This window comes from Zosterops lateralis, assembly GCF_965231275.1.
Source record: "Zosterops lateralis genome assembly, chromosome: 7".
Classification (NCBI taxonomy): Eukaryota; Metazoa; Chordata; class Aves; order Passeriformes; family Zosteropidae; genus Zosterops; species Zosterops lateralis.
Genome location: NC_139767.1, coordinates 19668567 through 19689354, shown reverse-complemented (window position 1 = coordinate 19689354; position 20788 = coordinate 19668567). Strand labels below are relative to the sequence as shown.

General features: G+C 38.2%; 1 protein-coding gene across 3 annotated transcripts in view; it reads left to right on the top strand.

Annotated features, from left to right (window-relative positions):
- The window catches only part of B3GALT1 (beta-1,3-galactosyltransferase 1), a 131645-nt gene that overhangs the window by 107102 nt on the left and 3755 nt on the right, over nucleotides 1-20788 (top strand). The window contains exon 1 of one of the 3 annotated variants that reach the window (XM_083865518.1): nucleotides 16170-16236. The exons of the other annotated variants lie outside the window; for them this stretch is intronic. The gene's annotated coding sequence lies outside the window, so the exon portion shown is untranslated. Of the gene's footprint in view, nucleotides 1-16169; nucleotides 16237-20788 lie in introns of those variants that run through there. 3 annotated transcript variants of the gene reach the window in all.

The window sequence follows — 20788 nt, the reverse complement described above, 5'->3', positions numbered from 1 at the left end:
GCAACACATGATGTGTTACTGAGTTCTGCTTTAGAGTTTTTCATTTGTTAGCATTTTAATTTGGTACTGAAAAAAACTATCAAGTTCACAAAAATATTAACACTACCACAGTTCTGTGCTGCAAGGTTAAAAGATGGCTAGAGCACATTAAGGTTCTGTTTAATTTAAATCAGGGAATGGAAAAGGAAATCTTACATTTTTTGGAAATATTTTCTATATAGAGAGAACACATAAAGGCATGCTATATAATTAACCTATAAAACAGTGTTTCAAGGCAAATGTTAGAGTACTAAATAATGAGTACAATTGCTTGTTGCAACTTCAGTGTCTGGAAATCACTGCTCCAAGCTTTTCAGGCAATTTTTAGAGGCTGAATTTTCACATCCCCACACCCACGTTCTGAGGAGCAGCCACTTTACCTCCTCCTCACCCAGCCCTTTGCCCTGTTCTGCCTCAACAGCTTATCAAAGTCACATGCATATCAAAGCATTCATGATACAATGGCTTCATAAAATCACCCAGAATTCACAAGTTACATCTTTACAAAGTCCCCAACTGCCAGACAATAGTGTAGATGTATAAAAATATCCACACAGGCATTTTGCGTTATAGCTCAGCAACAGAAAATTACAGTAATTATAAATAATGAAGTCTCTGTCAGGCTTCAATGATGGGAAAACTGAAAGACACTTAAAGGGAACATCCCTCTGCCTTCCTCACACAGACATCTTTTTACTGGTGCTTTCCAACATGGGCACAGCCTGAGAGTGAGGAGAAGCAAGGAAGTAGCTGCTCCACCCACCACATCTCTCAGACACTGCAGGGTGAAGATGCCTTTGGGAATCAAATTTTAGGAGGGGCTCAAAACAAACGCAACTTCTGCTCTGTGAGCAAACAGCAGTGGTGTAGAGGGCAGCAGCAGACTGGACAGCTCCTGCTGCTCCAGCATGCACAAGGCAAGTCCTGTAATTGGGGATCTACAGCTTTGGGGAATGTGTCCTTTGCCTGTCCTGCATCAGGACAATCCTCATGCCAGTCCTCATGGAGATTGGATTACTTTGTTCTCTTCTCTATGCTTTCTATTAAACCAAGTTTGCAAAGGATTATAATCAGCCCCAGTAAGGCTCCAATGATAATGTGAAACAAACATTCAAAGTGCTTTAACTAACATGCAGAATTTAGACCCATTTACATAAACAGAATTGAGAGGTATAAAGCAGGTCACAGTAAGAACAAGTTAGCTCACAGACACAACCTCAACTGGCTAAAGCAAAACAATATTTTACTGGCAAATGTTAAGCTTTCCCTGTCCATCAGCTGTGCTGCAGCTACATGGTTCTGGCTGGCCACAAAGTAGAAACAGAAGTCCAGATCTGTCTGAGAAACACTAAACAGACACCACAGCTTCCACAAGTCTCCAATTTTGCAGCACAGTTTTATATCCTGAAAAGCAATGACACTTTTTTACTGGCAAGTTAGAAAGTAAAAACCAGTAACTATATAGCCATATCCTCCTTTCACTCCATTCTGCAAATTTACCTGGCCATGAAGAGGAAGATGAAGATTTTAAAAATATGAAAACTTTAAAAACATGAGAAGTTACATCTCAAGCCTGGACTTAAATAATGTTGTATGCTGAAATGTCATTATTTCTTTATCAGAAGATTTAAAAAAGCCAAGTACCCAGTGGCTTAGTGGCCTGGGATATTTGGTGAGGACTGCTCACTGAATTTTGCTCCAGCATAGATCTGATTGGTTTGAGGTGCAAAAACAGGTTGTAATTTGTTAAAGTGGGTCTCCAATTTTGGGAAAATAAATATTGTTCTATCCCCCTTTGACAAAGATAGTAAACATCACCAGCAAAATTGTGGGAAGAATGCAAAATGGCTTGGCATTGGTCTTCCCAAATTCATGACTAAATTTTAAAAGTGATCCAAAAAATTGTAGGAACAGGAAATGTGTGTCAATTCAATCACTACAGCTGACTGCAAATGCATGATAAATTACATTTTCTGATGTTTTCCCAGACTAGGTTTAAAATCCTGAAGTGATTGGATGTAATCTATGATTGAAATAACAACATGAGTATCAGCAGAGAAGCGTATTTCACAAAACTGAAAGGTTTAAATAGCACAACTACTCACAGAATTTGTACTACTTCATTTGGCAATCGGTGTGCAGATTTGTCACTTGTTCAGCTGTCCCTAATATGGTCATTTCTGTAGCAGGCCTATGGTGGCTTATGCTTCAGGATGATACAAAGTTTGCAATAGCACTCTAAATGTTTTTCCACATTATCAAACCACTGTGCAGAGTGATTCGCTTGCTATGTGAGATGATTGGATTGTCTGCTCTGAAAACCTCAATTTCACTTCTGTTGATATGCCTTGGCTCTCAAAGTGCTTAACCTCATTTCTAGGATGGAAGGTGTTATCTGGTCTGTCATTAATGTTCTGGAGAGGACAGAAATTCTTTTCTCTTTAATCATCATCATAAAGTACACAAAAGTGTTTGTTTCAAACTAGCTTAAGTTTGAGATTCTAACCCAAAACTTGATGACAGAAATGTCAGTGCTCTGTTTAGACATGACGATGATACCTGAAACCTAAGGAACATTCAATAAACATCCTATTACACCTGTCCTGTGTCGCAGTTCACCAAATTAGTAGCACATAGCAATTAAAACCACTCAGTCAGACTTTTAGATGGAGGAAACTCCTCTTGACCCTCTGGCAGCAGCAGAACTTTCTGTGCTTAACTTCACAGGGTTGGATGAGCAAGAGTCTAATACAAAAGGAACTTTTAGATCAAAATCAAAAATTTGAAATAAAATGCTCTACAGTAAATACTGGAGATATATTTGCATTAAAAGCATTTATGAACAATTATTTCAAGTATTTATGTCCTGTACTACCTGCTGGCATCTTATTAAATCAGATCCTATTAAGTTATATCCCCAAACCTAAAAGCTCACAGCATAGTGAAAAAAACCAAAGCCCAGCAAAGCAAATTACATAAAACTAGATGTAGAGTGGAAAATATGCAAAGTAGAAGGATAATGGAAACTAATTAGTGTATTTTCTAAGTAAGCCTAAGTTTGTAGAGAGAGGTAGCACTGTTTGTGAGATGACATTATGTAGCAGACAAAAGAACAGACATGATTTCAGGTAAGCAACACCACTGAGGCCTGAAAAAGAAGCTACAGACTTCAGCCTAAGGGCAGCTTGCAAACAAATCTCCATGTTTAAATTAATTATGGTAATAATTTATTAAATTTGAAAGAAAAAGCACCTTTGGAGAAGAAAGTAGTGTTAGCAAAAATGGAGATGATTAGGTCCTGTGGGATAAGCTTGGCAGATAACCAATTAATTATTATCCTTGGAATATTGAGGGTGTCCTACAGAGAAAACTGCAATGTATCATTAAGAAGGTATCTATTAATACATGATTTGTATCCCAGAGTACTGAGAAATTTCTTTTCCAAACTCTTCTTACATTCAATAATGATGTTAGATGAAGCTGTATTCTCACATTCTCTTCTGTAAGAACTTTCTGATTGCAACAGTAGCAAGAACAGAATGTTGTTAGAAGGCATGGAGACGGATCTCTGGAAAAATTATTTCACCATATGACCTACTGGAAGGAGAAATTACAGTTTAAATACACTCATCATCTAGTAAATTTGATTTCTGTTTTATACCAATGTAAAAGTCAAATACATTATGTTCTTTTTAATGGATCACCACAGTCCACCATGAGTATATCTCAGGTTTTGTTTTATTGAAGTTTCTCAAGGAACTTTTAAAATTAAATATTCCCTGAGACACAAATATTCATTTCCTTTGATACCGAGATTTTCTTCCTCTCTCTATTTTGGGGAATATTGGGGAATCCATTTATATCAAAATTCTGATCATTAATTTTCTCTCTACTTTAAGCAATATCCTCATTAAGGAAGATGTAGATCTTTAGCTAAAAAAATTAAAGAAAATATTACAGTTGCACTGATCAACAACTATTGCAACTATCTAGTGATATGTTATATTGGACTGTACATGTTTATTTTTACATACGTCCCAGTATCTCCACTGCTGACTCCACCTATCATAAAGAGCCATTTCATCAGAAACAGATTATTTTCCTTCCACTGCAGACTAGATCTAGCAGATGACACACAGGAGCTGCAGATGCAGTGCCTGCTGCAGCTTAGATTCTTGCAGAAAAATCTGAGACTCACTTTATCTTGACTACATAAAGTTTAATCCTGTGGTGCTCGTAAAGCATAACAAAGAACATAAAACAGTTGACTTGTATGTGAGAACATCAGAAGTCCACTGGCATTTAAGAATTTTTGTTTGCCCTGTGGTTTACCTTGCCTTGGGTTTTTTGTAGTTTGTTTTGACTTGCCTTGGTTTTTATCTTGTTTTTCTAATGCAGAGTAAAGAGTCTAAAAGCTTTATTTAATTTGAAAATAATTATGTTTATATTAAAATGCTTGAGAGCATTAGAAACTTGATATGGGTACAGCCCAGTTCCTATCTGCCATTTTCTCTTAAGTTTAGCTCCTATGACAGCAAAAGAAGGCAGCATCCTGCTCCTAAAAACATATTATAGAAGCAATAAGCAGACATGCTGGACATGGACAAGGCTTAGGGTGGTGAGGGGACAGAGGTGATAATGAGAATTCTAAAAATAGCAACAAAAATAAATGCTTGGTCATTTGGGAGTTGAAAAGCACAGGTCCTCTTTTTGAGACAGCCACCACTTCTTTCAGTATTTACTAGACATAATAAAGTATACAGGGGATACAAAATTTTCCATCTGGTATTTAAAATTCCAGAAACCTGACCAGATCTTTAAATGTTATCACATTATAAAATAAGAAAAGCCAGATGCTGCGTTTATAAAGTCAATGTGCTGCATCTTCTCAAAATCCAAAAGCTGCCACTGCTAAATCTAGTCTGTTGGCTTTGGATAATTAATCAGTTAAACAGCCAACCTTTACCAGAGAAATAAAGTGGTGCATGGTGTGAGATACAAACAGCCATGCATTGTCCAGGCCTATTATAGACACCACAGACAGAAAAACAGGCATCAGCAGGACTTCAAAATGATCCTTGGTAAATTAGACTTTCCTCAGAATCCATTCTGGATTTCTCATGTTTGGAGTCTACAGCTGTAGCTGCTGATCAGTTGCTAACCAGGTTGCCATGGGGCAAGACAGAGTTCACAGTAAACAATTCTATTTCTTCCAGCTGTATCTATCAAACAAATCTAGGCTCTAGTCAAAATACCTCAAAAAAATAATAATAAAATAAAACTAAACTAAAATAAAATAATAAAAAATAATAAATAAATAAATTGAAAAAAAAAAAAAAAAAAAAAAAACAGAGGTCTAAAAACATACTAGAAACATGTGGAGCCATTTCAGAAGTATTTAATACTATCTTGAGTGTTCTTACAAGAAGGAGACTAAGCAACAAAAAGCTTGCAAATGTCACAAGACCCGTCCCACTAGAGATGAAAGAGAGATGACAGCAACAACAGTAGCACAAGAAGCTTTACACCCATTTATAAATTTAGAGGTCAAAACTGTAACTGGAAGCTGTATCTGTATGTGCACGTAATCTTGGAGCAGAGAGAATGAATGAGCAGCAAAAGCGACACCTGACAACAGGGTTTGTGTAAATGCTATTAACACTGGGAGGCCCAGGCAGACTGCAATAACCTCACAAAAGCCAGAGGAAGGACAACCACCTCGTCTTGACCAAAACCCCTCTCTTAAGCCTCTAAGAAAGCACTGCAGTCCAAGCTGCATGCAAGTTGTTAGTCCTAGGTGACTTCAGCAACAGATGCTGAACCTGGGCTGGGTTTGCTTCCTGAAGGTCTTTTCTTATGCACTGGTGGGAAACAAAATATAGCATTGATCAGGCAAACCCTCAGGCAAAGTCTTTGCTGTAACAGAAGATGACATTGTCAGGTGTCTGTTGCAAACCAAACAACTCTTCCCAAATGCAATGCCTATAATTAAATGCACCATTTAAACAGAAAGCAGAGCAGCAAAAAGAGATGCTTGCTCACTTTTAACTGGCAGAGACTACTTCTGCAATTGCCTTGTTCTTACTCATCAAGTCATTAAATTGCTTATTATCCAGTGGACATCAAGGAAAAGCTTCCACAAAGCAGGAGAGCAGAAAGTGTATTAGGCTACATACAACCAAAATTACATAAACACCTTATGAGACCTCTTCTACCACACGTTGCCCTTGAAAGTTTTGCATCATTTCAGAGCATGAAAAAATACTGAAAAATGTGTTTAACTTACACATGCGTGTCCTACACTTGCATGTCCATTTCCATGGACTCCCCTGGCTATTTTGTAGAAAGATAGAGAACTAGATTCCCAGGCCTTAACACAGCTGTGCTGGGAAGCTGCCCCAGAACCAACATGAGAGGTAAAACCACGAGGCACTGGCTCTGGCCCTCAGCTCTGGGGAGGGCGGTCCAGGTGGACACTTCTGGACCAGCCCCAAAACACCCCAGGTCTCCAACATCCATCTCTTTCAGACTGAATGACAAATGAGGGAGTGAGAATACCATGTGTAAAGCATTGTTTAAGGACTGAAAAATCTTTTACTGTAGCATTGTAGCACCATGACTCACCATTGCTCTGGCAAAGGAGTTATCCTGGTTTGTGGCTTATCAGACAAGAGGAGATAAGTGAGCACTGCCAACAGGAAAAATCCAGGGTCAAGCATTCACAGCTCCTATTAAGTTCAATTGCAGTAACATTGCTGAATTTCGTATAAACCTTGCAACAAAGAGACATTAACTACACTAATCAGAAATATTTTCCCTAGGCAAGAAGAAATGATTGAAATAACACCACAGCAGGCTCTTACAGTCCTGTGGTCCTGACAATGCTGTATTGAAACAAAAAATCATAGTCCTTAAAAAAATTCTTTCATACTCTGGCATTTAATCTCAAATTTCAATAGCAAAGCTGTAGCAAAATGAGTTTAATGGGCTCTGTGGGCACTCAAGATCAACTGCCAAAGAAAGAAGAAAGACGGAATTGAAATGGCCCACTACATTTCTGCATCTATCATTTAAAGTTATAGCTAAACAAATTCTAAAAAATACTGCAAAAGGAACTTCACACAGTAGGTTTTTTAAAACTTAAAGGAGATCCACCAACAGAGGTGATTTAATTGGTTTGGCACCTATTTTTCAGATTGGTTTCTTATGAGCACTGTAAAATGCTTAATCCATCCTGCAGAAGATTGCTCAGTCCCTCTGAAGGGCAGTTTTAAGCAGCAGATACCTAGGGGCACTGTTATTTGATAGGAGTCTATTTTATGAATGGCATTCAAGGATACAGATGTCAGCTGTATAAAGACAATTCCCTGAAATCTCTCTCTCCCTCCAGAACTTGAGATGCTGGAGCATGCTGAAATTTGAGACCTTCTTCAGTGTCTCTAGAGGTATATAGAAAAAGAGGTAGATGCCTTAGAATACCTAATCTTATATACTGACATGGAATACTGTGCTGCAATCTCTGGCTTTATAATACTGAGCAAATGTTTTTGTCTTCCATTTCATTTTATCTACAGGGGTGGCTGACAAATGACCTACCTCTCAATCTAATATATCTACTTTTGGAAACTAGTAATGTTATTCTTGCCACTGCTGGTTTCATCATTTCTCAAATTAAAAGATGTTATGCCAAACTTTTTGTTACTAGAGCAAGACAACCAATCTTTTATGTGATACTATCTGATGGCTTTTCTTCCATATGTGCAAGATATAGATATAATTTACAGGTTATTTCTTGCCAGCCAGGATAATAATCTGTTATTGCTTGAGGAAGAAAATACTTTTGGTGGTCCAAATACAGTGTACTGGGCACCTGGAGTGATTGTAGATTTTGTTTGTTGCCATATCACTAAGATACTAAAAATCTCATCCATCCATGCTTCTTCCAAACAGCCTAAATTTGCGAGAAAGCTTACTCATACTTAGCTTGTCAAGTCACTTTTAAAAACCGATCTTGGTTTTCAGAGAACTTTTTCCTATGTTTTATAACTCATAGCAAAGCAATCTTCTTACATGTGTTTTTCATACACACTGTTATTCTGAAGTCTTTAAAAAAAACTATATTCAACACCAACCCTGCCCTCTCCTGCTACAAGGGAGAGACTACTTGTAGTAGTTTATTAAAATGGCAGCATATTAGAATTGTCATATTAAAATTGCTTTTATTATCATAAATGCCAGTGCACTTATTTTAAGTCACCATCACTTTGGGTATCTTGAGCAAACACCTAGAACAAGAACGGTTTATGTAAAATAAAGTTACACCAGAAAGATGATGAGGTGGATTGACTTCCTCCACTGTTTTGGTGACTAACCCTATCTATTAGAAGTCTTCTCAAGTGACTAAATAGTGTGCATGTGCTACTCTCAGGGCATAACTTCTTTCCCAGATGTGTTTAATCTCCCTTAAAGACCTGACAGCCAGAAGGTAGATCATTTTGCCATTGTGTTACCCAGGGAAGCTGCAATTAATATCAGGGTTCTTTTGAAAATGCATGTCAACAGGAGGAAGACTTATGTATCAATCTGGCAAAAACCTGCACACTCTTTAGTAAAAAATCCTCACCTTTAGCTCAATTTATTATTATAACTTCATTTAAGCGCAAAAAAAAAAAAATTAAAACTTCAAAACCTCAATCTGCTTCCAACCACAACCATAAAGGTAAATAATCTGTGACACCAAGTAACCTCTTGCTTTTACTTTAGATGTATATAGAGAAAATTCACGAGCAAACCCTAAGCATTATTTTTTGTAGCTGAGGATTTAGCAATTTAGATTTGAGATACAGATTTTTTGAAAGGATTAACTGCATATTGGCTCTTACCTTCCTAGCAGTGGACACTTTAATCAACATTTTGAGAGAGAACATACCAAATTTTGTCACTCTCAAAACATTTGGACTAAACGTGTTAATAGCCTTGGCCCAATGACAAAGGTTTGACCCCACATGCAGAAGAATAGGAACCTGATGAGTAAGTGATTGATATGGTACCTTCAAAACTGCAGCTTGGGATTGCATTTTGCCACAATACTGTACAACCCTTGGCAAGCAACCAGCAGTCTATCCCTCATTACACCATCTGGAGGAAAAAAAACAACAGCAAAAAATCCTCGGCACACACTCTGTTTTGGCAAAGGCATGTGTGGGAGAATTGCCTACCTGAGCCAAGCTGTCTTTGGCTTCTAAGAAGAAGCTGGCTGATTCAGAGGCTTATGACAGCCTCTCACTATGTTTTCATTTTCTGTCAGAATCAGAAAATCACATCAATCTTCAAAATAGCTGCACATTCTCAAATGCTATTCTATTCATGCCCCTTAAAGCTTCAAGAAGCACGATCAGATTTCCTGTTAAAATCCAGTTAGGTTTCCAGTTTAACTTTAGAGTGATCTCAGGAGAGTTAAAGGATCCAAGGGATCTTTGGTATTGTGAAAACAAAAAACACCTTTAAAGGGAGAGTATTTTTCTTAATCCTCAACAAGTCCTTGAATCGTTTGCCAAAACTTTCCAGTAACAGCTGAAATTTAAACCTAAATATTTAATAGGAAAGCCAAAGTTCTTGGTTTTTTACTTGTTTGCAATTGATGCAAGAGGAGGAAAGGAGCTGTGTACTTGGTCTTACTCTTGTATAAGATTTGCCTCATCCTCTTGTTTCAAGCTGACCTTGGCTGTGCTGATCCAGGCTTTTGTGTGACCATGAGGCACATCTGACCAAGAACTGGTCAGACTAAAAATCATCATAAAGTATTGATGAATGCATGGGTATTTTTGTGGCAGTGCCAGCTTACAGACACACTGGCTCTTGTTTCCCAGATGAATGTCTTCCATCTTGATCTCATGTAGTATTTTTCTCAGCTCCTAAAGCACTCATCTCCAAAGACAAGGCACAAGCAGTTGAGAAGGAGCAAGATGAGCCCTTCCCCTGCTCTCACTCTCCCTGTTAAGGAGGGGACCATTAATCCCCCTCGCCTACTGAGGGGTTCCCAAGTTCTGGGAGGGCCATGTCCTGGCCCAGAGGGCCCTCTGGGAGGGCTGGAGGTGAGAGGTGGCAGTGGCAAGTGGCTCGAGGCAGCCTGGGGTGGCCTAAGGACAGGCAGCCCTGGCCCTGCCATATGTCTAGCAGCATCTGCCACTGCTCCCCTGTCTGCTGCAAGAGGCAGGTGTAGCAAGAGGCTGAGAGGAAAATTATCTGCAATAAGGGTAGAAAAAGTACAAAATTATTTGACTTAATCTCAAAAGGTTGCTATATGGAGCTTCATTGATCCAGCCAAATGGAGTTTTTTACCAAGCATATTTTTCACAGAATAAATTAATGCCTCGCTGAAAAGGTGATTTGCAGTTGGCATTTCAGTTAGCCTTACTGCCTGGCTCTGGAATTATTTGCATTGTTGTTCACACAAAAGGAAAATAAACTCAACCACTTGACTTCCTCTTCCCTGAAATATATGTCTAAGATCACAGCTCAGAAAGGAAAGTAAATGGCAGATGGCAGCATCTTTGCAAAGTACACACACTCTGAGCTATACAGAAAGGGAAATTGGTTTTTTTCAAAGCAAAACACAAAGGAAGAGTGAGAAAGAATAACAAAGCAGTGAAGTTCTCATTAAAAGTACTGACGTAGCTTTTGATTACAGTGTTACCACATAGACAAGAGACAAACAAGAAATTATTTACATACCTTTGTTTTGTGGCATTACTCTTCATTACATCTAGCAAGAAAGGTTTTTAAACAATAAATTGAAATTTTACACACTTAGATCATTTGTCTTCCTCTCACCTTGAACCATTCCCTATGGGAAAGCTTCACTCTGCAATCCAGGCAGGATTGCCTGTCTTCCTCTGTGTACCCAGGAGGGTTTAGCCAGACCTGACTCTCCAGCAACTCTTGCCCCACTTTCCAGGGAGTGCCAGGAAGTCAAACCTTTTCTCCCAAGCAGCAGGACAAAGCATTACTGATCTGCATCAATTTTCATGTTTCCTGCCTTTTTCCACATGGGGAGAATGAATCTGAGCACACCTTCTTCCTTGATGGACAGAGTGCCAGTGGAGACAGACCTTGTCATGGAATGTTGTCCCACATCAAGCACTTGGTCACACAGCAAAGCAGGGCTCTTTCCATGGCCTGTGTGATCCCACAACAGTTGTCCCAACGGCTGCTTTACTGCATTTCTTTTCACTTTTGCTTCATGCTGCCTTTGGTATCAGAGTAGCCAGGAAATAAAAGGAAGCAAAGACTGCAGACTGCTTTAAAATCTCTTTTGTTCAAGAGATCTTTCAGATTAAAATAATGCTGAAAGGAGACTGCTAAAAGAGAGAAAAGGGTTTAGGATGTTGAGGGAGCCCTACACAAGAGTTAAAACAAGCTCAGGAGAATCCCTGTTGTTTCCAGCCACCCTATGAGCCAAACACCTTCCTCCAGAGGTCTAGGTTCATGTTATTTATATAGCAACCTCTTTTGATTCTGGTCAAAGACTAAGCACCCCCAAAGTCTGGAAAATTATCAAAAAGGGAGTTTGATCTTATGCTGCTTCTATAAGAAAAAGTCTCCCAGAAGAATGTATCTCTGCTAAAACTACTCTATTTAATTCTTACAACCCTGAGGTATGTATCAAGATTTGGACCCTTAAATTCCTTGGCATATTTTATTACTGTATTATCTGCCTCCTTGGGGTATACAGCTGCTCAGTGAGCTTGTGTTTATAGAGCTCTTGAAGGTCCACAGATGGAAAGTGAAGAGAAGCAATCTATATTTTTACACTGTATATTCATGTAGGCTCTTTTTCCTTAAGGCTAGGCCTCGAACACATGAATAACTAAGGTTTGATATTATTCCCTTGGGCATAGTGACAGAACATATTTACTGTTTATTGCTTCACAAAGTTGATTTCTATCAGTAGAGCACTACATTCCTACCCTAGCAGAAGCCAACACATCCCAAAGAAAAGTGGGTGATAAAAAGAGAATTTTGTATGTTGAGCTGCATCCGAATCAAGGTACAAGACACCAAAGCAGAGAAACCTCACTGTGGTCTTCAACACCCTCACAAGGGGAACTGGAGGGGCAAATATCAGTTTCTTCCCTCTTGGGACCAGTGACAGGACCCAAGGGAACAGCATGAAGCTGACTCAGGGAAGGTTTAGATATCAAGGGAAGTTTTTTTTTACCCAGAGGGTGGTTGAGCACTGGAACAGACTCCCCAGGGAAGTGTTCACAGCACCAAGCCTGACTGAGTTGAAGAAACATTTGGACAATGTTGTCAGGCACATGGTGTGATTCTTGGGGTGTCCTGTGCAGGGTCAGGAGTCAGAACAGAAAACACTGAGGAACATGGCATACAAGTTGCTGTACAATCCTTTCTGAAGCAGTCCTGTAATCACACACTTCACCTCTGCCCCAGCTGAGTTTCAGGAAGAGTCAATGCAGAGGAGCAAGACTGTTTTCCCTGCCTTTCAATCCTGAGTATACTTGAGGTTGTCTTTTGTATAACAGTTCTTTGTCTTTGTTTTGAGAAATCCTTTTGTATGGACAAATGAGTCTACACTTATACCTACATCACCCCACTACAGACAATGCAGTTACAGGTGGAGAAGCCAGCTGAAGAGTTTCCAATTACTCTGGGAAGTTCTGGTTACGCTTCCTTAGTCACAATAGGATAATGAGAAAGCACAATATGCTATCAGCATAATGAGCCCACAGAAATGGGCCCTGTTGCATTTAGTCACAGACAGACAAACACACATGCACAAACATTAGGAAGAAGTTTGTTTAGCTATTTTCCTAGTTGCCAGTCACTGCAAATACCTCTAATTAACAATGCCCACAGACAAAAGATGTAAGAAATCAGTTAGTATTCCTGACTGCTCACAGAGATATCTGGGATCTGAAATTTATGCTCCCTAGTGAAAGCTTTTAAAGTACATATGAAGGACATCTCTAATGACATAAGTGATTAAAGTAAGTTGAAACAAGAATTCAAATTTACTCTTTACCAAAATGCAATTCTTCCTGCTGCTTTATCAGATACCTAAGATTATCCACCATATTCTGCCCAGCTGGGAAATAAGAATTATTAACAAAAATTCTTACAAAATATTAATCAATAATACTTTGCAAGAAAACTTCTTCAATTTTTGATTTTAATTTTTTGATTTTTAATTTTCATAGGAGTTAGGCTAAAATCTAATCTGACCACAAACAGACAAGCTGTTAACTGGTTGTTTTCTACAGAGACAACCAAGTTGCTTTCACTAGTATTAATACACAGTTTTGACAATTTTGGTAAAGCAGATACAGTGGAAAAATAAAGAAACTATTTTTCAAGAGGGCAGACTAGGTAGGCATAGCTGATAACCCAGAATGGGTTTTCACCTTTGCTAAGGAAGCAGCAACCCAGATCCCAAACAGTATTTTTCAAACTTGGTCTCAACTGAGGACACAATTTGCTGCACTTTTGAAATATCATAGAAGAATGAGGACAGTTTTACTCCGGTGGTTTCATCAGGATATATATTTACCAAATAACCACAGCATGCACTCCTTTATTTGATTCATCAAAAAACTCCAATTATTATGAGCCCATTTTAAAATCATGCCACAAGAGATATGGCCTCTTGTGTTGAGCAAATGTTTAAATGTAACATTGCCCAACCATCTATTCAACTGCAAGCTTCAGAAAACTAAATGCTGACAAATAGTCTGGGGTCATGTCTGTGAAATGCTCCATATGTGCTAACTGAAAGAGCCTGATGCTAGCTTGCTCTCAAATGTTAACAGCTTTGCAAAAACAATGCCCTCTCTTCCGCAGCAGAAATTTTTCTTGTTCAATCCCCAATAAAAGTAGGTTTTGATTTAGGTCTGAGAAAAACCTCATCTATCATTTAGTTATGACAAAGTGAGAAGAAACCTGTTTCTTTGTTCTAAGGCAGTTATATACAGCTAAGAGCCAGAAGTGCTGGCCCTGAGCTGCGCTGAGGTCAGCAGGCCAGTGGCCACAGCAGAACTCCTCAGAGAAGAGACACTCCGGGTATTTGAGGCAAACACCCAAGGCAACAATCCCACTTCTTTTCACTCAAAGAGCAAGCAAGTGCCACCTTCCCAAAAGGCCTATGCCTTCTCTGCAAGTCCCTTGGGGAGCTGGAGGTGCTCGGCGCGGCAGCTGGAGCAGCGTGGAGGGAGCCCCAGGACAGCGGAGCAGCGGAGGGCAGGGGGCACAGGCAGCTGCAGGCATCATCCCCTGCTCCAGCTGAAACTGCTCCTCTCGGCCAGACTTGGGCAATGCTTTCAGAAAGCCCTGGCCAGGAGAGTCCCAATAAACTGGGGCATCTCAGTTGTGACCAACCAACTGCCAAAAAGAAAAAAAGTGCATGTCTAGGGAATGGTTTTCACATGTCTGAGAATACGTAATTTGTTTGTTGGAGATAAAAGTCATTTGTTTGGTTGTGGGGTTTTTAAAGTTACAGTTCCATAAGAGACATGCAGTTTTAAAAGCAACAGCCTGTGTTAAATTTATCACAACTTCACAATCGGAATTCGAAACCTGAAGCTTGACTTATAAATGGCTCATGGGGACAAATGTTTCACAACATAGCTTCATATTAATTACTGTGATGTAAACATGAAAAAAACCTGTACTGCAATCTGTTCATGTGTGGACAGGTCAAGGCTCTGGGACCTCCTCAACATGAAGAATATTTCCAGGGAAAAGAAAGAAAAAAGCCCACACAGACACAGTGTCACAGTATCCAACAATTTCCTTGGACATCTGACAATACCTAACCTTTTTCTTAAACAGAAAAGTTGAATCTATGCTATTATACGATCAGCTAAATTCACTAATTACAGACTTTTCTAGCCTCACTGCTGTGGAAAAGATGGGAAAATAACATGTATTCTAGCTACTTTTCAGCCTTAAAAAGAAGTATCTCTTCAACAATCACATGTAAAGATACATAACAATTACAATAAATCATACAGATATGCCTAAGATATTGTGGAATCCTTCCAGTTATTGACTATCAATAAGAGTTTATAACAATGTATTTATTTGTAGCTGTTTCCAGCCTGTAGCATCCCTAGTTTTGGTGAAGTTAAAAGCCAAGTTCCTCAAGCATCATGACTGACACCGTAATGGGCAGGCTCAAAACTATTTTAGGACTTTTGCCAGTAAATCCAGAAGTTTTAATTGTTTGTATTTTTCTTTTGAGGCCCCCAAGAGCATGTGAATTATGAAAAGTAAATTCGTTATCCAGTTTGATGAGTTATCACCACAGACACTGTGATTTCAGGTGTTCTGGTCTTCCTGTAATTGTTACTCCTTCTTTATTGATGAAGATTAATTGAGAAAAGCAATGACACTAGGGTAGGCATTTATATAATCAAGGCCACTGTCATCTATTCTTGGTGTGGTAACTCAGACCACAGTTTCACAGGCATCACAATGCAAAGGAAATATAACAGTGACATTTAAGAAGGTTAAGACAAAAACAGCAATACACTTGATATCAAATGCTATTACTTAAAGGTAACTTAATATATGAACTGTTCAATTGTGTACAACTGTTTCATGAGTAATAAAAATTCTATATGAAAGCAGTTCTAAAGATTTTTCCCCCTTGAAATTTTTTTAAAAACTGAAAGCTTGTTTTCTTTTTTTCTTGTCCTAAATTTTCACTAAATGTAAATAATTTGGTGGTGACATGAGCTAAGGAACCTTGCTGTGAGATTTCACACTAGAACACAGCACAATAGCTAAAAAAAAATAACAGTTGTGGCTATGGTAACCCAAAGTGAAATATGTTATTTGCATCAGTTTATAACCATATTGAGATGCAATTGACACATTACTGATGTAACAGGACATGATTGATGCAATCACAAATCACCTATCACGTGAAGTCACAAAATGTTTTTTAAATTTGCTTCTGAAAAGCATTCATGAGGAAAAAAGCACAGATCTTGCCCCTGACATCTCAGGGATGATTTAAAAGAAAAGATAAATAATAAGATTTTTGCTTTAAAATATTCTGTTCTTTCAATTTCTGTTTCTAATTTCTTTTCTCTCCCTTTTAGTTAGTGCAAACGATATATGCTTAAAACGCCTTCTACTAAAGACAGCAGCAAAACTCCCATGCACTGGCTCCAGGTAAATCACTTGCAATCAGCAAACAGAACACCTGACTGTGTGGACTTCTAGTATTATTTTGAGTTGAGTAAAATCTAGCTCATAACCATTCTACATTAGTATCTGACCAAGCACAGCTGCTTTGCTAAAACTTTAGAAATCCGTTGTAGAGACAGTCCTCGGCTCGTTCTGGTCTGTCCTTTCATCTCTCTCCACATGGAATCAGCTGTGGGATACCACCAGTCACTAAGTGGTCACAGCCATTGTATGTTTTTGACAGAGAAACTTGGTTTTAAAATATGACCAAAACAGAAAGAGGGCTACTGAAAATGTGATGTTGAGATGTGCCAAATGCAATAAAACCCCATTTCAATATCAAGTGAATATGAGATATTACAAAATCATACTTTTTTTTTTTTTTCCCCTGGCTATCTCAGAGAAAGCAGGGGGAAAAAATCAGCATAGAAAATACTTCCTGAGCTGCAAAATGTGAAGGGGAAATTATAGCTATAACACTCCTGATGCACAAACCAAGCCAGAGAGAAAAGCTGCTCAAACCAACACTGAGATCCCACCTCTACACAATATCAGCCAAGGAATGATCCTCCATGCCAAGTAATGTATTCCATTCCTCTCAGACATGGTACATCTGGTGGTTTTCTTAACCCAAATATTCCTGGGGTTTTTTTCAACATTGTCTGGAATTGAAATTTTTACTTCACAGTTTAGTCATGATGGACACTGTTTACTTTTCATCTTGTAAATTATTTTGCTGAGAAAAAATAGTTGCATGATTTGTTCTTAAACATGTAAAAGAAAGCAATGAAATTGTTATTGTTTTATGTGGGCTGTTTCAGCACTTCTTCAAAACAAAGAGAAAATCCTGTTTTTATGGAAATAGATTCATTGAAAAAATCTAAAGTGGAAAATACAGAAAAGTCACTTAGGCAGATTTACCTTGATGTAGACAACATTTAACTCTTAAATGACTACAGCAGTTCTTTAAAGATTAGAGAGGTTTCAGTAGCACAGGCACATTTGCTGAAAATTCTGTAACTTTCATTTTCCCTATAGAAGATTTTGCTAAGATTTCCTAATGGACAGTACATTCTTCCCTTTTGTTTGCATTAGGAGCAGGTAGTAAATATTGAAAAATAATTTATAAATACCACATTTATTTCCGGGGATCAATTCTTCAATTTAATTATGAACTACAATAAAAACTATCTGCAAATCAGCATTCATGAAAAGACAACTGTTAGTATGAAATTTGTACTTGTGTAAATACTTGCTTTCACATTCAGGTGCTGCCTAGGCTAAAGCTTATCATCAATATATTTGTGAACAAGGAATGATTCAGAAAATATTTGTCTTCATTGTCTTTGAGGAAGACAAGGGAAGCCAGCCTCTTTTAACATATGACAGCTATGAACTTTCTAAATAGAAGAATTTATTTTTCTAAAAAACATGAACTTGAAATGAATGCTTTCCTCTCTTCAGCCCAAGACTGTGTCTTCTGCATCTGTAACATCCCCTTTCCACAATGTTATAGAGAAAGTCTTTCTTTGCAGCGCTGATCTGGTTTCAGATCCATTATACCCAAGCAGAACAAGCATTTAGAATATTTAAGAAACTTTAAGTTCCCAGAAAGGAGGTTGCAATCATCTGCTAAATCACCTGTGCCATCTGTCCAAAATTTCCTCCAGAAATCACTATGAAAACACACAGCCTAGAACACAACAGATCCCCATATTTCCATGTAGATGTGTTCTTAATGTTCAGTATAATTATCTTCTCAACAAGATTCGGTAATAATCACAAACTTTTCCTTAGGTAATTTAAGGATTTCATAAATGGTGAAGACATTTCAGCATCTTGAGCTATATACAGATGTGAGCCATGATCACAGAAAACTTACAAAAATGTCTCTTCAGGGAAAATGAGAAGAGTTTCCTGCATCTAGTAAATAATTTAGCAACTGCATTCCTCCTTCTTTCCAGGGACAGGAAAAGATACGTTTTGGCAGAGATGCATAGTGTTAATGACTCAGTTGTGCTCTGCCTAACACTCCTGGGTGTCAGGATGAACAGCTGTGATCCCCCTTGGCTTCTCACCCAGGGTCATAGCCAGGACTCAGCACCCTGTCTGCCTGCACTCAGCACCTCCCTCAGCAGTAGTGACATGACATGGATTACAACTGTGACAATCAGCCAGGCCTCAAGAGCTGTGGCTTCTATCACAGGCATCCACTGTGATCTAGATACATTAATGCAACTGCACTTACATAGGACAGGCTTTCTTGAAAGAAAGATCAACAGCCTCTCAGCAGAGACAGGAGCATTCCAAAATATTGGCAAAATATTGCCACTGATGAGTAACATTTGCTGAACTCATTTGGCATCTGCCTGAAAATTGCCCGTGAACAGTTAACAAGATTCTCAAAAGTGCTCATTATCTGGAGGATTATTCTTGTTGTGCAGTCAGCTCATAAAAGGTTTGCTGCAAATACAGTCCTCATCAAGACAATTACTTACAGAAGTTACACAGTACAGCTTTCTGTGCTCCGACTGGCTGGCTTCTCTGGCTTGCACAGCATGAGCTGTGAACGGTGCAATTAAATGCCCAACTTAGTGTCACAGTACTGAAACACGACGCTAAACATTTGCTTTTTGCAATCATCTATCCTCAATGCTTGAGCCTTTTATTACTTATAGTATGACTACCAGGCTAGAAAAAGGGACAGAATAAAACAATTTTTAAAAAAAGGATCCAAAAGTTTAAACATTGTTACGGCCCTGCTAGAAAGCTTTCTTTCACCCCAAAGAAGAAAGGAAAGGAGGCGACACCTTCCTTTGCCTGTGTAATTGTCCCCAAATGTGATACAGTCTATTCCAACAGACAAAATCCAAAGCTGATAAAAGCTTTCCACTCCCTATGACATCCCATATCCTTCTGGTTAGAAGGTCTTCAAATTTCAACACCAAATTAAAGAAGATCATGGCACAACTGAAAAAAGTCATCTTAATAGTGATGATATACTGAATCCATCATTAGGACTAAAATACAACATATAAATGAATTTATTACACACTTAAATACTTAAGGCAACTTTTGAAATATTTAATATTGATGAGGTTAAAAATATTCTGAACAACTTCTGGGCAAAGTTCTAAAGAAAGTACAGTAACGTGGGCATTGAAGTGCTTTCAGTCATTATTCTGATCACAGTGATCTTAGTTCACATACTTCATTCCTCTTCTTTTCCAAATAAGTAATTAACACAGAATTTTTAAATAACTATAATTTCAATACATTTATTTTACAGTCTGATTTCATTCCTTATAATTAATATCCTTGATATACAAGTCTCACAGGCTGTAAATTTGTTTCAGGTTCACAAACACATGACAACAAAAAGGTTTCCTGCCACAGACTTTGATACTGTGAATAATTTTGCAAAATTCCTAAAATTATTCCTGTGTTGCAGCTGAGCCTGAGTTAGGTGCTTGTTCAGGATCTTGATTAATTAGCATCATCTTTAATAATACAATTTGGCAACCTCTGAAATTCTCAACGGCTAAAACATCACAAAGTTAAGTATTTCACTGCTGAGTTCATATTTCCCTGCCTAATCAAGCTATACATTTTCTTGTTCATGCAAGCTACACGTTATTGAAATTACTGGGCAGGACCAATGTTTCCAGAAATAATCTGTAGGGGCATTTGCCCTGTGGCCAAAAAAATACACAACATAGCTACTTGTCCAACCCCTCTGTGATACTACAAAGAGGCAGCGAGATCAGTCCTGGAGGCAAAAATAATCTCACCTAAATTAGAGACCAAGACTTCTCAGCTAATTTGGTATCGCATTTACACTATTTGCCAGTTTTGCTTATGCTCTTTTCTTTAAAATCTCCTCCCCTTGTATAGCACAAAGCTCAAGTAAAGAAGAAATATGAACTTTAATTTTTAAATCTTCACCTCACAAGAGCTGGAATAGAACGGACCACTCCTTTTGGTCTTCCTGTCAATCTTCCTAAGAAATAAGTAAATTTAAAATTGCAGTCATCAGGAAAACTACAGCCTGCTCACTCTTAACCACTTCACCTGCATTTTGCTCAAGAATTCTACAGGGTTGGTGTAAAACACTCCAAACCAAAGCACACCATCTCAACTCCTATTTTTCTTTTTAAAAGGCAAAGTAAACAAACAAAAAAACCTCACCAAATACATAACAGAAAAATATATATTTGTTTCAAGAGACAGAAATCCAAGGGCCAATATAAGAAGCATTCATCCCACACAACTACATACAGATTTTATAACTGAGAAAAAAATTCCCTACAACAGCTCAGAATCTTTCTTCAAAATGGAGTAAGGCTTTTATTGCTTCTAATCCTTTCAGAGTACACAAGATTGGATATAACAGCCATGACATTGCTGGACTGTAAAGCTATTTTATGTGATTTTGCAGTTTGTAAGAGGCATTGGTTACAATTTTCCTTTCCTTCAGATATCTGCACAGTGCTCCTGGTAACTAATGCACCTACCCTTATGAAAGAAAAGATGTAGA